We start from the raw sequence: 17,870 nt of genomic DNA, 5'->3' as shown, positions 1-17,870 counted from the left end.
CATCTGTGTTCAGAGAACAATGGCTCACTGGAGTGCAGAAAGCTTGTAAAGTTTTCAAATGTATTGAGAATGACAGAAAGTTCAGTGAAGAGTTTGCTTCCCTCATTACAGAACTACTTCTGTGGCTGCGATTACACTAAGAGCATCTTTAATTGCTTTAAAATCTGAATGCATGATAAGAATGGATTAATTTGATTTTTCTGTTACTACAAGTAGCAGATGGTTTATGTCTTAGGAATGCTCATGTTGTAAAATGAGATCCCCAGCTCATCCGTGATTGGTCACTGTTAATGAAGCATGCTGTGCTGATTATTGATTTAGAAAATGAGGATGACATGAGTATTGTGTGTGTTGCTGTAATAAATTAAAGAGGAGTATTTTAATAGCCAGCAGACATACACCTTAAATAACATGAAATATTTGATTTTCTATTCAGGTGGTCTCTGCCCTGTCAAACTAATTTTATTGTTTATTAAAAAGATATACTTTTATAGTTTCAGCTAACAAGCAGATGGTCGTCTTTACTTATTTCTGTTTTGTATTGCTGTATGACCGATCAGATGCATGATAGGAACCCAAATTAGCTTGTTGTCTGCAAAGCAATGGTGTAGCCATGGGAGGAAATCTTTTTGCAGAGTGTGTGTGTGTGTGCGAGTGCAAGCTTGTGCACTCACTCACGCTTTGCTACTTTACCGTTTCCTTACTGTTTCTCATTTGTTTTTGAAATAAAGCTGTATACTGAAAAGTCTCTTTAATAATTTTAATTTCTCAAAAAAATTTTAAAGGGTAAATGTAGGAGGAAAATAATTGGGATCTTGCATTTTTTGGTTTCAGACGGCTTCATGTGAACACTGATGTGAATTTACAGCCATATCTTATCACAGGCACTTTGTAAAAGTCAGGGTGAAGACAATTTACTGATATTTTTACTTTATGGCTTTATATGTATGTGGTATTTGGTGATGTCCATGTATATGTAAGTACTCCGTCCTTTTGCAAAATATTTAGTGAATCATAGCAGGTGGATTGCCTTCTTATCATTCTATTTCCAGAAGTCTGGGTATTCTATTTTTTATTTCAAGTACTAAATGTAATTATATTGGAATAAAAATTTTGAAATTTTTTCATGACAGTTTCTGTTTCATGACAGTCTTAATTGTGGTTCTGATAAAAGCATTACAGATTGAAACAAACGCTTCTTTCTTGATTGTGGTGGGTAACCCACACTGGAAGAAGACACTGATGTTTTTTAAACTTTGTGTCTGTGCACTTGCATTTTTACTTTTAAATATTTTTTACTTCTGTAGATGTGCTTCAATTCAGAGAACATGGCCATTCTTAGGAGTTTAGTGTTATTTCAGAGTGATTTAATAAATTAAAATTATAAGCAGTGGAATCACAGCCATAAAGTAAACTTTCCCTGCAGGTAGAGATCAGAAAGATAATGGGGAATTTTTAGTATTAGTATTCTTAAATGTTCCTATTTTAACCTTGAATATGAGCCATTTAAAATATACTCATAATAGTAAAATCTTTGAATAAATACTTTGGTAATAATTACAAATCATGTGGAAGGGGAAAGACTCAGTGATTTAAGAGATTTGATTTTGATAGTAATGTATCATTACATATATATAACATTAGCTTACATAATATTTCTGACATCATCCTCCTTCATATTAGATTTTTAAAACGGACTCTTGGGAAAAACTAGCCAAGGTTGGGAAGTAAAATAAAATAGATTAATTTTATATCTTATGTAACAGTCCATCTTGTAAGAGGATACTAGAGAACTATTCATTATTAAGGTGCTGTCTTATGAGAGTAAAGTACTACCTGTTGCTTATTTGTTGAATAGTTATAGTGTGGTTTTTCATTTGTAACTTGTAATAAAATTATAAGCTTATTTTCCTAATCAGTTAACTGTTGATATCTGTATTTTTATTCATTTATTTATCACAGGGGAAAAGCCATTAAAATTATCAAGGACTAGTTTTTATATACCCTACATTAAAATGTTTTATGACTAGTAATATTGTACATCATTGAATAGAAGAATACTGATGCCTGCTTTTGTTTTGGTGAAGCAGTGCAAATCAGATATGTGAAAATACCTTCTTGAGAGAAGTATTTAAAAAATAACACATTCTTGGAAATGGTTTAAAACTGATAACTGAAAGTTCTTAAAATTATTACTGTGTAAAATAATTTTTAGTAGAATAATTGAAAAGTGTTTGGAAAAAAAAAAAAAAAAAGAAAGTCCTTTTAGATTTACCTAAGAATTTATACTACAGTGAGCTAAGAAAGTGGTTTTTTAAATGTTTATTTTACTATTGCATATATATCCTTTATTATATCAATCCAGATAAAGGAATGGCTTTATTATTTTTCAGTGTAAATCAGTTTTATATCCAAGCTTTAATCAAGCTCTGATTGATTAACAAATCAATTAACAAAAAGAGTATTTTTGTTACATGGAAAAGCAAATTGGTATTAACATTCTCTTTTTCCTACCATGTTTATGTTTAATTCATTTTCTTCCCTCAACAATAGGTATTAAAAGTCGAGAAACGTTCCTGTGAAAAGCATCTTTTCAAGGCAAATGTTGACTTGCTGATAATGGTGGATAATATTTGTATTAACATTTGTCTTAATATGCCTGCTGGATAGAAGATGCACTTTTTTGAGTATTATTTTTTCTTTTATAATACAAAAGACTGCTTTTTGAGGTAAAAGCACTGTAGGATAGTTGCTGGTTAACTTTGGGAGTATTTTCAGTAAGAGTTATGATTGCCAGCAGGTAATTTGTTTTCTGCTGTGTTAAATCCTAACACTATAGGTTGGATATGTCCTATACTGAGTTTTATAGTTCGGTGTTTTAAATCCTAGCCCAACTTATTTTTTGAAATTCTTGTTTTGAAAATTTTAAGAAGAAGTAAAAGAAGAATGTGACAGGATTGTTAACTTGTCAGCCACATTCCTCAGGTCTTGTTCTTCCGAGCCGAGGGAAGAAATAGAAGAATTGGAGTTTCATAGATGTCTCATTGCACATATTGCAATGAACAGCTATAGAATTATATCATGAAATCAGCTATCTTCACGTGCAGTGTGATCAGGTTGTTACTATGGTAACATTTCCATTTGTGGATTTTTGTAGAGTTAAAATTTGTAGTCATCACATGATACTACCATTGGCTTTTGATTTCACATGTAAATAAATCACTGTACTACCTACATGCTATTAAGTAGCACCAGTCATAGCACTTAATGACCATCCATATACTCTAGGGTGGGGAGTCAAAAATATGAAAATGAAAGAAATGCGAAATTACATTTTAAGGCTGTCCTGATTTTGCTGCTAACATTTTAAATGTTTCTTTAAAGGAGTAAGAGCATTGCTAGTTAGTTACTTTCTGAGATGCCTTAATTTTATAAGTATATGATATGAAATTGGTTAGGCATGGTAGCAGTAGGAGGTAAGGAGGGCTTTAATTTATCAGCTAAATGGGTGCTAAATAACCAAAACAGAAGTAATGACCCTTCTGAGACTGAGAAGATTCATTTGAAAGCAGTCCTCTTTCATTTTAACCTTATTAACTGTTTGACATTTGTTCTGTTTTCAGATATTCAGAAGTTGTCCTGCTCATTTCACTTCTGATTATAAAATCAGACTCTAATATCTTAGATTAACTTGGATTAAAATAGCCTATAATGTTCCCTTGTATCAATTACTGTATTCTAGTAAAGATTCCTACTGTTTTTGTTTTGTTTTGCTTCCTAAAGCCCCCTGCTGCTGTTGATTACACCTAGATCTGCTACTGATTGGAACTGTTAAAAGGCAAAGATAGTGTGGCTGGTTGCTGAATCATTTAATTGTAGGACTAATAAGAGATGTTCTCTCTGGGACCTAAAAGGAATAGCGACACTAGAATATTGTGTATAAAGAGGCCAAGAAATTTTCTTTTGCACTTTAATAATTTTTGAAGGTGTGAAATTTATTTACTTGTAAGGTAATGGAGAAATATCAGCAGCCTAGTTGGCTTCCTAAACCACATAATGGAACTCTGTTGAGGAAAGGAAAAGGGAGGAGAAATTCTAGAGAAAATTTAGTGCTAACAATTTTTCCCCCCTGGGATTTCAATAGTTAGTTTTATCAAAATAAAACAAATGGGGTAACTATATAAAAATGTTAATTCAGTAGTTGAGACATTTGATAACGAAATGGCAAGAAATTCAAAGTTAAAGTTTTCATTTGTAATTGAGGCCATATTTGTACGTGTAATATAGAATGAAGTGTAAGATAATAAGCTCCCCATGAGAACTTTATATACAAGATTTGGAATCTAGAGCTAGGATTTCTGTGACGGTTACGGGTATTTTATGAGGCATTCACAGATGAAGAACAGCTGTCAGTTTGTACCCTCACTACTTAATAAATTGAGGTCATTAGTCCTTTGCTGGACTTAGAGTTATTTGAGGGGGTATAGTTATGTATAGGTGTATTAAATACCTTATGGTAACCCTATTCCTGTTCATCATAAATAATTGCTTCTCTTAAAGACATTTCAGTTTTCAAGGTGCAAACTACATCAGTGGTTTTAAGTAATTTGTTTGAAGTTACGTACATCTGTTGGGAAATATTGACTGACTGTAACTTGAATTGGGAAAAAGTGAATGTTCCTTTAAGATATTTATTGAAACACTTTAATAAGGAAATTTACATGAAGGGTGCTGTCAGGAAGGGGGCTGCCAGGAATGCATGCATGTGATAGGTTGGAGAGAGGGGAAGAGGCCAGTTGGAAAAGTTTACACTAAGGACTAGGCAGCAGGTGGTGGAACGCTCTAATTGGAATGGTGGCAGTAGAAGTGAAGTAGAATTCACAGTGTTGGTGTCTTTTACTTTTTGTTGATGACCCATTGAATCAAGCACCAAAATCTTGAGAAAATGGCTAAAACCTTATTAATGGCTAAATGAATATGCTGTAAGTAATGAACCATTAGACTGTAAGCTCCTTGAAGGCTAATTATTCATTTTTGTGGTCTCAGCACTTGACACATTACATTGCTTATATTAGTCATTCAACCTTTTAAAGGGAAAAAAGTAAATACAAGAGAAAGCTCCTGTCTTGATTTGCTAGGATTGTCATAGCAAAGTATCACGAACTTAGTGGTAGAAATAACAGGAATGTATTGTCTCACTGTTTTAGAGGTGAAAAGGCAAGTTTAGTTCTTTCTGCAGGCTGCAGAGGAGGGATTTGCTCTAGGCCCCGTCTTTGGCTTGTAGATGGCTGTCTTCTCCCTGTGTCTTCAAATCATCTTCCCTCTGTAGGTATCTAAATGACTGCTTGTGTTACCCCTTATAAATAAGAACACAGTCACACTACGTGAGGGCCCATCTTCATGACATCACTTTCACTTCATTTCTTCCTTAAGGCTCTGTCTCCAAATAAGGTCATATTCTGAGGTACTGGGGGTTAGGACTTAAACTTAAGAATTTGGGGGCAACATAATTCAACCAGTGCTAAGTCTCTTTGAAGTTGATGTGGTTGATAGGCCACTGGCTGATGACTTATACAATGAGTTGAAAAGTACAGATGGCCATTGTACAGTTAATGTCTATATGGGACGCCCAGCTATATGTCCCTTCCTAATTAATACCATGTAACCTAAGTTTCACCTTAGTTTTACTGTTTTTCAGTTTGTATCTGCAGTTTGACAGCTAACCATTGTACTGGTTTCCATCTAGTGGCAGAAGGAGGAGATGGGAAGCTGTACAAAGTACAATAGAACTAATTTCCTTGTCTCCTCTTCCACTTAATTTTACCTTGTTTAGAATAATTTAAAGCATTATCTACCCCCATCACCCAGACTTCTTAAATTTTAGGAAAATAAGCATTATCTAAGTATTATGGGTAATAATGAAATTACATTTATAATGTTATAGTAAGTGGGTTTTTATGTACAATTTTGAACAAGCAGTCATTTATCTAGAACAGATGTTCTCCAAGTGTGGTCTCTGGATCAGCAATGCAGCCTTACCTGGGGACTCTTAAAGAAAGCAAATACTTAGGCTCTATTCCAGACCTAGGGCTCAGAAATTCTAAGGGTGGAGTCTAAAATCTGTATTTTAATAAGCCCTTCAAGTGATTCTGTATATACCAGCATTTAAGAACTACTTATGTATTGTGTGAATATAAGTACACTGTACAGTACCTAATTTTATTGTTTTCAGTAATTATAGAAGCTTAGAGTTGTATGTATTTTTCTTTCTAGTATTCTTTTGGTTATATTATCTGCTACTGAGCCTTTGACTAGGAATGGTACCCAAAGTTATTACATTATTTTTATGGGAAACCATTAATTTCTGTTGTTGGTTTATTGTGTATCTTTCTAGAAATGTTTTATGCATGTAAACACAAAGAGATAAAGCGCTCTCTCTCTCTCTATATATATATATATATACACATTCTGTCTCTCTCTATGTAAACATACATGTATATATATATATTCTTCACTCTTTTTTCTCCCTCTACAGGTGGTAACATAGGACCTTGCTATTTTCAGTTATCATTGTAATTTAGACTTTCTGTATTAATGTGTTATTCTTTTGTCTTTCTCTTCTTTCTTCTTTTAAAATAGCTCTTTGATAATACCATTGTATGCCTGTACAATAACTCATTTAACAAGTCCCCAGTTGATGGACATTTAGGTTTGTTTCAACAGTTGATTATTTTAAAAACTCTGTGAGAAATATTCTTGTGAGTGGAGTACAGAATTTTTTTAGAAGATTCACACTAAAAATTCATATGCATATATAAAAGTTATATCTATATTATTTCATATGTGCAGGTATATTTATAGTATAATTTCCCAAGAATGTAATTACAAGGTCAAAGAGTATATCATAATTTTGATAACTATTTCAAAATCTTCCTCCAAGGAGATTACACCAGTTTATACCCCCTTTAGCAGATACAAATTACTGTTTCAAAATGCGTTTATTTGAAGGTACACCAGTGTTATATACTAGTTTTGTATTTTTGAAGAAAACATCTATGTTAAGCTAAAAAGAAAACACAAAACTTAAAGTAGTATCTTGAACAAACTGTATATAAAGATTACTTCAGAGTTTCTTCCATTAAATTATATTTTAGAAACTTCTTGATACATAAATTGAAGATAGGATTGAGGATTGTCTCCACTAATCTGAAGTAAATCTACATTTAGTGATTCATTAAAAAGTAATTTTTACATATCTGGAAAAAACATGTCTTTGAAATAGTTTTGGTTTACTGTCAGTGAGTACTTGGACAATCTTTAAATGTGGGGATTATTTGAGATACTACATATGTAGTTGTTTAAAAATTTATGATTTTTTTTTTGTAACCGCCATAATGTTTTTAATTAAAACTCTTTTTAGGTTTTTCATTTACGCAGTATCATTGGTTTATATTGTGTTAATCATTTCAAAATTTAAAATGAAGCAGTAGTGAGACATAGAACATTGGTTTTTTTGTGTGTTTTTAAAAACATTCTATACTCCACCCACCCTCCCCTTCCCCCCTTTTAACACTCTCTTAACTTAAAACTACTAAACAGATTTTTATTTTAATCTTTGGAACAAAAAATGTTCTCTTGGGCTGATACCAGTGCTTTCTATGCCAAGTTACAGACCGGAATCTATTTTTATAGGCCAAGATACAAACCTCTGAAAACCAGAGTTTATAATGGAAACATTGACAGGTCCTTAACTATCACAGCACACATGGCACTGCTGAAATCATAAGGTACAAGGCACAAGATTTCACATGCTGGGTGAGCATTGAATTTTTCAGTAATTGTATTGTTAAATGCCTTTCAGCTTGGTTTAATAAGCATCACGTGCAAATGGAGCTGTGTTAGGGGCCTTGAGAGCACATTGTCTGGGCCTGATTCCTGCCCTCTGAATGCTTGTACTGAAGCACACAGATGCTGAAAAGCACTTGGGTAAACCCTTTGGGAGATGGCTTAGAGGAGGGATTTGATGGGAAATAGGTGAACTTTCCTATCTATAGATCTCAGCCCTGAAAATCCTGCCTGTTTTCGCATGTAGGTCATTACACTTGTGTTTCAGGTATTATTACAGAGTAGGTGAAACTAATCAATGACATCTGCATTTTAATAGTATCACAGAACAAAGTTTAAACTTTATATTTTTACATAATCAGGGAAGTTTGATATTGAGTAGTTAGATGAATTGAGAGCTTACCATTTTACTTTCTCTTTGAGGGATCCTATCTAGGTTAAAAAAAAAAAAGGAATAGCCTTCAAAGACAACATTTGATAACTCAGCTTTATTTAATTAAACAAACATCATTAAAGCAACCACCCTGGGTCCTTTGAATCACCATACAGTGTTTCAGTCATATTTTAGTTTAAATGGGACTAGTCCTCCTACCATTAGTTAATGATTGCCATTAGTTAACACTAATGAATGGTCCTGCAAAGTTTTAAGTACTTTAAAGGGAAACATGAATGCAGAACATATCAGATACCTTTATGGAAAAACAGTTAAAATGGTTTAAGGTGCATATTTAATTTGAAGGTTCATGGCAGGTGGGATTCTTGCATTTGTAACACCAACATTGTCTACTCTCTTACTGTCTTGTCTTTATCTTGTTAAATTCTGGAGAGAAGTGGAGGTGTTATGTCAGATATGCTATCTCAGAGGCATTGTGAAGTGTTAGAGAAAACCAGTATCTTGTGGGAAGATAATGAAGTGATAGTTTGTTGCTACAGATTTTCCAAGTACTGCCAGAAGGAATAGGTAAAAGGAAGATGTTAATTTGAATCTGAATCAGATTTTCTGTTCTAGTTTAAATTTGCCTTATCCATTGACCTATATCCATATACATTTAATAAGATTCAAATAGGAGACATGCTTGACATCCCAGGAGGCATCTTTTTATGTTTCAGACTGGTTTTCTACTAATAAAGAGAATATGGGCATTTTTTCTTTTTTTGTAGTTTAAGATTTTTGAATCTGTGATTCATTTTCTTCCCCTAATGTGTTAGAAATAATGCTTTTGTATCTTGAAGGATGGAAAATTTCTAAATGTAAGTTATTTAATTTTGTTCAGTTGTACTAGTTCTGGAATAGGGGGTCCTCATTTGACTTATTTCTTTAGGGAAGAAATTATGTACACTAGCTCTCCTGTCTACTTCTCTTTGCCATTGCTGTAGAAAACCTCACCATACATTTCAGGAACTACGGGTATTGATCTTGGTTACTTAGGTAAGAAGTAATATCACCTTATATTTTAAGAAGTATCATTTTATCTCACTATGAGGTAAAACGGAAAGGTGTGTGATATATCTAGATCTATAGACAGACACTGAGTTCTTAGATTTACAGATTTGTCTGCTTTATAAATTGTTCGAGAAACAAAAGTACAATGACGGAAGCATATACTACTTAAAACCAAAATCCAGAAGACTTGTTAGAGCTGACTAAACTTACTCTCTTGTAATTCACATCCATAGCTGAGAGGGCTAGTAACCACTAAAGGCCTGTGGACATATCAGACAACTCACAAAATCTATTCTCTACTGATTGTATTAATAAATTTATCTGATGCTGTCTTACCACTAACAGTTTCTAACTGAAATAGTTTTGAGGAAGGTCCATATTTTTAATCAGTGAAAAAAGAGACTTAGATTTTGTTTTGCCTTTGTGCCTCACAAAGCAGAGATTGTGTAAGTTGGGGCCAAGGTTTTCTTTTCCCAGCTCATTCACATGTTCATCCTTCCCTCCCATTGTCTCTTATTAGAACTTGATATACAGACACTGGGCTAGGAGCTCATGACCTTCAGTAGTCAGTAGCTGTCATTTACCCAGAAACACCTGAAGACATTGAATTCATACAAAATAAAATCAAATTACATTTAGTGTTATATTTTCTTATATGGCTCTCTAATTTGATTGGTTGATTTTGATTGATTGTGGGTATTTCGTTTCTCCAAAAATACTGGAAGCATCATGAGGACCATCATTTGTCTAGATGCCCTTTTGTGTGACTTGGTTTTCCATCCTTTGCTATACTTTTTCTATGCTGACTCCTTTTTACCTTATCTTCCTCCTTCTAGTGTACCATAGTCTTGATATTACTTCTAGTACTGATCTTTTATTCTTAACTTTCTGAGGAAAGGCTCTTTTCTGAAGAAGATCTTGAGTGGATGACCCAGGTGCTCAAGTGTTTTTCCTCACTTGAGACATGTAATGTGGTCTCTATCATATCATCTCACACTCCCGTGCCCAAACCCCCATGTCTTTCCATCTCATTCAAAGTATAAACCAGAGTCTTTTCATGGCCTAAAAGGACATAAAGGGCCTGTCCCCTGCTGCCCCCACCTCCATTTCTCTCCATTCACACCCCCTTTTCCTTTGTCCCTCCAAAACTCCTACCTGTTTCCCATTTTAGGGTCTCTGTATTTCCTGTTCCCAGCAAGCTCTGCCCCCAAATGATCTTCTGGCTTGTTCCCTCACTTTATTCAAATGCCACCACCTTTTCAGGGCCTCTCAAGACTACACTTTGACAAATAAGCTCCCAGTTCTCAAATAAGCTCTCTATCATGCCCCGTCACTCTCTGCCCCCTCATCCTGTTTACATTTTCTTCATAATATATGCCAATACTTGACATGTAAATTTTTTTTTAAATGCTTAGTTTATTGTTTGCCTTCCCCTAGAATGTAAATTTTCTGAAGACAGAGACTTGGACTGTCTTGATCACTTCTAAATGATGACCTTCTAGACTGGTTGCTGACATATGGGAGGATTCAACACGTATTTTCTAAGTTGAATGCATGCTATACTTGAGCAGTCCCTGCTTTCTCCAATTTCTGCTTCCTTCTTTCCTTTCTCAATAAACAAATTGAAAAAATATTATGTGAACTCTAATTGCAGTGTATAAGGCAGAGGACAAATCTTAGGGGATATTGGAAGGATTTGAGTTTTTGAACTGTAAGTACCCTTCCGTATTTGCTCTCATTCTAATAACCTAATTGTGTAAACATCACCGTCAGAGCAGTGGCAGTGTGATGGTGATAGTAATAACAATTATAGCTAGTATTTATTGAGTGCTTACTATGTATGTGCCCAGTATTTTTCTGAGTTCTTTAGGTTTGTTTGTTTAATCCTCACAAAACCTGTGAAATAGATATTTCTCATTTTACTTTGAGGAAACTGAGAGACAGAGTTTATCCATCTTACCTAAGGTCAGAGAGTTAATAAAGGCGTTTCCTTAATTTGAGCCTAGAAAATGTGACTCTATCACTGGTGTCAACAAAAGTAGATTATGGAAATTCCATTTGCAGGAATAATTAAAGCATGGTAGTGGAAAGAAGTGTGATGCTAGTGCATTCTGGGCGGGGGGGTGCTTTTCTTCCTTGGGCTGTTCTTGGCTTTTGAATCCCTTGGAAGACAGAAAATCTGTTTTGTTCACTTTTTCCTTATCAGAAGTAGAAATATGGGATTGAATTTTATATGATCTAGTTTCTGAATTTGCTCATTTAACTGGCAGAATGGAATGGAGTTAGGGAACATTTCAGAGAGAAAGGAGCCATTGAGATGAACTTTGGGAAGTGATTAGTGGGATTGGGTCTGATAGATACTTGGTCAATAATATTTGCTGTTATTTGCCAGATCATGAGAATAGAAGAGTGGTGGTTTGGTTTTGTTTTAAAGAAATATTTCAGAGAGAGAGGAATGGGGATGATAGATTTTCTTGACCGAGGCTAGTTGCCCAAATAAACAGAGATGGGAGAACATTGGGTGTCTTTAAAGAATGAAAGGGTATGAAGGAAAAGATGAGAAAGATAGATGTGGGTAGATCATGAAAGGTACTGAGAACCTGTAGGTGTATTTATATGTAAGCAGGCATCATGGAACCATGATTATCCCTTGACATCTCAGAGTTAGAACTCTTCTAATACATCTCCTTTGCTATGGGATTCTGTCCTGCATTACATGGTATGTACATTTTCTATATTCTGCCTCCTATCAGATTCTAAGTGTTAAGATAGCAAGGATGTTGTCATTCCTCGTTCTTTATTCCCTGGCGTTCCTTTCTTAGAACTAATATACATAGTGGGAAGCCAGTAGGGATGTCTTAAAATGAATTTTTAAAGAAGTTTGTATTCATGTCACAGCCACTTAGTTGTGCCATTGAGCTGAGATCCTTAACCTGCTAGTTTCAGTAGCCACATATATAAAATAGGGATGATAATGATGCCTTTCTGATAAGATGCTGAGGAGATTGAATGGGATAATAACATAAAGCACTGTGGCTGGCATTTACTAAGCATTCAGTAAAATATTAGTAATTATCAGTACTGCACATCTCTTAGCATTTAGAATGCATGGAACAAATTATCATAATTATTCTTTATTTCTGTTTCATTCAGGAACATAATCTATTGTTCATTGTACCATATTTACAAAGGAAAATTTGGTTTTCTTTAAATCATTCTTTTCTGAATGCATGCTGCAACATTATTTGCCATATGGGGATCATTTAAAGTATACATGAATGATCATTTAATTTACACTATACTTCTGACTTTTAATACTGCATTAAAATTATTGTGTATCCATGATTTATTTTTTTTTAATCCTATAGATTATTAAGCAAAAGACCACATACTTGAAAATTGGGCAAAAGACATGAACAGGCAGTGCTTAGAAAAGGAGACCCAAATGGCTAGTAAGTAGATATGAATGTTTAATTTTATGGATCAACTTGAGTGGGCCACAGAGGGTTCCTAGATATTTGGTAGATATTATTGTAGGTGATTTTGTGAGGGTATTTTGGATGAAATTAATATTTAAATGGGCAGAAGTAGATTGACCCTCTTAATGTGGGTGGGCCTCATCTAATCAGTTGAATGCCTGAATAGACCAAAAGGTTGACCTTACCCCTAGCGAAAGGAATTCGACAGCCGACTGACTTGGACTTAATCTACAGCCTCTCTTTCTGATGGCCTTCAAGCCATATCATTGGCTTCTCCTATCTCACGGCCTTTGAAATAGAGCATTGGCTCTTCTGGATCTCCAGCCTGCCTTCCCCTTAACTTTGCAGATTGAATTTGCCAGGTCTGTAATTATGAGAACCAATTCCTTATTTAAAAACAAAACAAAACAAAACAAAAAGCTCTCTCTTTTTCTTTCTGCTACTTTTTCTTCTATTCTTCTCTCTTTCTGCTCCTGTTTCTTCTATTGGTTCGTTTCTTTGGAGAACTCTGACTACTAATAGAACAGATGAAAGGATTTTCAATCCAGAAGTAGTCAGGGAGGGGCACCTGGGTGGCTCAGTTGTTAAGCATCTGCTTTCGGCTCAGGTCATGATCCCAGAGTCCTGGAATCGAGCCCCACATCGGGCTCCCTGCTCAGCAGGAAACCTGCTTCTCCCTCTCCCACTCCCCCTGCTTGTATTTCCTCCCTCACTGTCTCTCTCTTTCTGTCAAATAAATAAATAAAATCTTAAAAAAAAAAGTAGTAGTCAGGGAGATAGATGCTAATTAAAACCACAGTGAGATTCCACTTTATACTACTCAGATTGGGAGGGCGGGGGGAAAGAGGCTCATGATACTAAGAGCTAGCAGGGATGTAGAGAAATAGAAACTGTCCCATACCAACACATAAAGTGGTATATGGTACTTTGGGTAGAAGTTTGGCAATATTTTGTTAAAGATAGGCAAACAATTTGATCTAGCAATTTTACTTCTAGGTTAAAATTACTAAATTCATCAAAACAAGATTGCACTAGATGTTAAGGTATGATATCTTAAAATTTAGTTTTGTGTTAATATGCTTCTCTTGAAAATTCTTTCATGATCCACTTTTACATTTGGTTGCTTATTTAACTACAGATATACATATGTGGCTTGCCTATGGACTCACAACTACTGTTTTGCACAGACATCCACAGGGTACTCAATAAAATAATTTTTGAAATGAGATGGTTTAAAGAAGTATATCAAGAATTTCAGTCACTATGCCCATTGTGAAGTTCTAGTAGTACCTGAAAAACATGGATTACTTTTCATATGTTTTGGGTGTTAACACTCTTCTGGCAGTAAATTGTTAGAATGACTTTGTAGAGAATAATCCTAGTGTTCCAGGAGAGTGTGTTTGACATATAAAAATAATTCATATCATACTAGAAGGCAAAATATTAGTTTCTCAAATATGAGAAAGAGAAAAGTATACAAATACCAATGTATTTGTATAATTATATAAGTTTACTGCTTTGACCACTTATGGTCACTTATCATACTTAAATAACGAGTGGACTTTTAAAAATATTTAGTAAAAACTAGAGTTTAATGCTACTTGGACAAAGTCTTCCTACGATACTAAAAATAACTAGCTATCTTAATCTTTTACTTGATTTTTCTAGGATTTAAAATCCTAGATATTTAAAATACTATGTATTTGTGGTTTTTAAAGTTATAAGGTTTTTTTTTTTTTGGCTAAGGAAGATTTTGTAAAAATGTACTTAAGTGAAAGTATATTTGGACTTTGGGGGAAATTCTTACTGGTTTCAAAAGCCTCTTGAAGAAAAAATTATTTTATGATAATGTCATTTGAAGTGCTTGATCCTGTTTGGTTCCATTAGAAATTAAGATAAAATTTTCAGGCCCTAAACAGTTTTCAGAGCTTCACATCTCTTATTTATTTAACTCAATGTATAAATAGCACCTTGTGATTCCAAGTGACTGTGTCATTGTTTTGTAAATGGATAAAGGGTAGCATGAAGTTTGTAATCTACTTTTAAAGTGTTTGCTGAGGTTTAGGCATACATTATCAAAATTTTAGAAATCATGCAGTGTTTTCATTTAAATCAGTGTGGAGAGAAGTCTGTATATCTAATTTAATGTACTAATCTTTTAAATACTTATTGTGATATTCACAAATTTTGGCGTAAGCTTGCTACTTTCATCTTGCTAAAGTATATACACAGGAAGAAGTATGTATTACTTTTGTAGTAAAAGTCTGTGGCAGTTGAAATAGGGTTTGTGTAGCCTTTCTGTTGTCCCTGTGTACATCCACATTACTATTTGTATACTTACTGTTTTGTTAATTGCACTCTTCATTCAATCCTTTCAGGTCTTCACTTGTTCTACATGGCATTTACGGAGTTTTTCTGGTTTTTCAGTATGCATCGATGTCTTGAAAAATTCTTCAGTAGTAGTCATAGAATCCTTATGCTTTATGTCATCAGGATATCATATGAACACTGTATCATCTTCTGTTTTTTATACCTAATCCTTTTTTCTTTATCTTTGATTTTAGTAGTGCTTGAAACTTACTCTCTTATAAGTGAAATGTAGACAGTTTTAGTCTCATTTTGAGGGCCCATAATATTTACATTTTTAAGCTATACATATATATCTTATTTTTTTTATCATGGTCATCTAAGTGGTTTGGTGTTAGAAAACATACAGAGAAAAATTATACGTACACAAGTCTCTTCGGTAAAGATGGGACTATTACAATTAACATGGCTAGCAAAGACTCAGAGAATCTCTTAAGTCCTGTCACTTTCCAGTGAAGCTCAAATTCATTATTTTACAGTAGGTTACTATTTTAAGTGACTGCCATTTTCTGTTATCAATTATAGAAAAATCTATATATATGTCATCAAGTTGGAGAGTTGCAGCTTTTCTTGTCTCTATAAATAATGATGATCTTCTATTATAACCGAACATTTTTACATTCATACTGAGCCTTCTTTTTTCTTATGCCCAAATATATAGAAGCTACTACTTACCATGAGCAAATAAGCTAGTCATTTTTGAAGTTACTAATCAGTTAAATTGGAGTTTTTCATATGGAGTATAACATGTCTTCACATTATGCACTATTTTTTTAAAATTTAAGGTCACACTCAGAGCTTACCAAACCCCAGATCCTTATGTAGTATCATGAATATTTGTTAACATTTTATTTACAATATGAGAGTGAATCTGTTATATATTTGAGTAAGAGTGGTCTCAACAAGTTAACAAAGTTCAGTTTTCTTTGTTTTTTTTGTTTTGTTTCTGTTTTTAAATGCATCTGTGTTCCTTAGTGGTAAAGATAATCTCACTGTAATAGTCATGTACTCTATCTCCACTTAGCAGGGTCCCCAGCGGTACTTAGATTTTTGTTGGGTTGTTTCATTTTCTGAATTTGGTAGGTGATGATTTCCATTAAGAAGTTGGTTTGTTCATTTCTTCATTATGATATTTCTTTGCATTTACTTAGGGAAATTAAAAGACAAGTTGCTGCGGGGCCAGGTCATTTGAGTAGTATATCTTGGTCTTTCCCGTCAGTGATTACTAATTAGTGATAACTAGATAGCAGCTCTGGAAAAACAACTCTCTACTGCTTTTGGGTTAGTTTCTTGGGGATCTTACTCTCAGAGTTTTCATCTCATTTAATCCTGGGACTTCTATAATGAGAATACCACGTATTTTCCCATAGATGCTCATTCTCATTTATCCATTGATAGGCTTGTTAGGTAAAGTACAGTATGCACAATCAAATTTGAATTTCAGATAAATTATGGATAATTTTGTAGTATAAGTATGTTACAGATACTACTTTTATTGTTTTTTTTTTGAAATTCAAAATTAAGTGTGCATTCGTAGTTTTACTTTATTTCAATTAATAATTTCAGCTAATTAGCTAATGCTAAGTCTGGCCACTTATTTCCTGGGCTCTTTCCTCACTAAACTTTGAGCTCCTTGGTTGTAGAGGGTTGAATGTACCTTAATTCATCTGTACATAGTTTACCTGTGTCATGGTAGTCTTGTGATTTTTACCAATGAAAGAATAAAATCTCTAATAAGCCATATTGTTTCCTTATCTGAGTATTTATAAAGCAACTGTGTTTGACTAAGTTTGCCCTTTTATGTGAGTTAAGTTCATTGAAAATAATCATGTTTCAATGAAGAGTGCAGATCTCAGTATTAATTAAAAAAAAATTAATCTCCCTTTTTCTTCCCTTCTCTTCGTCATCTCTTTTCCCCTCTCTTTCCCTCTCTTACTATAATTAGCTAGCATTAACAGCAAATGTTTACTTTAGTTAAATTATTCAGAACATTTATTTTACTTGTCAGAGGTTAGATCAGGTTGTTGTTTGAACTGGTAATTAAATGCAGTCTAATATGCTCTCGTATTTATATGCAGTATAAGCCTGCTTCCTCATCATTCTGTATAATTTTGATGTTCAAGGCTGACATTTCAAAAAGGTTTTCTCTTTTCAAATATTGCTCATTCTTCTTGAACTCCTAATTGTTATAGTTACCTTGATTTTATGAAAACCTGACTGAATAGTTTAAAGGCTATAGGTGTTCTCTATATAAAATAGGGACAGTAACAATTGGAAGTATTTTGGTATGGCTGTATAATAACAAAAGGTTTGGTCACTAGGTTAAGCTACTTTCCCAGTCTTTGCATCTTGAGTATCTGGTCTAGAGAACTCTGAAACCAAATGAGGATACATTGTGGAGAGCTTTTTGTTAGACCACTTTAACTTTTTATAATGCTCAATTTTCTCTCCTTTTATATAGTCACAACTGCTAGTTTCTATTGTGTAGCATTTAAATATTTGAAAGGCCAAATATATTCTTATTTTGTAATATAAAATATTTAAGCCCACTTGTGAACATTTCATATATTCACTTATTTCTGATTATACATGTTGTTTATGAATCTAGTTTATTTCCATAGTAGATTGTTTACTCTAAGCATCTTGTTTTGATAGCCTGGAAACTATAAGAAATAAGTCTTCATTGTTCTTAGGATGGTAGACCCTTCTGTATTCCTATACCTGTTTAATTGGCA

At 33.8% G+C, this 17,870-nt stretch overlaps 1 protein-coding gene across 3 annotated transcripts in view; it reads left to right on the top strand.

Annotated features, from left to right (window-relative positions):
* TBC1D5 (TBC1 domain family member 5) overlaps positions 1 to 17,870 on the top strand; it is a 579,401-nt gene that overhangs the window by 190,344 nt on the left and 371,187 nt on the right. Inside the window, exon 2 of one of the 3 annotated variants that reach the window (XM_046002327.1) lies at positions 4,868 to 4,871. The exons of the other annotated variants lie outside the window; for them this stretch is intronic. The gene's annotated coding sequence lies outside the window, so the exon portion shown is untranslated. The remainder of the gene's footprint in view (positions 1 to 4,867; positions 4,872 to 17,870) is intronic. 3 annotated transcript variants of the gene reach the window in all.

This window comes from Meles meles, chromosome 4, assembly GCF_922984935.1.
Source record: "Meles meles chromosome 4, mMelMel3.1 paternal haplotype, whole genome shotgun sequence".
In the NCBI taxonomy this organism is placed as follows: domain Eukaryota; kingdom Metazoa; phylum Chordata; class Mammalia; order Carnivora; family Mustelidae; genus Meles; species Meles meles.
Note: the sequence above shows the minus strand (reverse complement) of the source record. Positions and strands in the feature narration are given on the sequence as shown.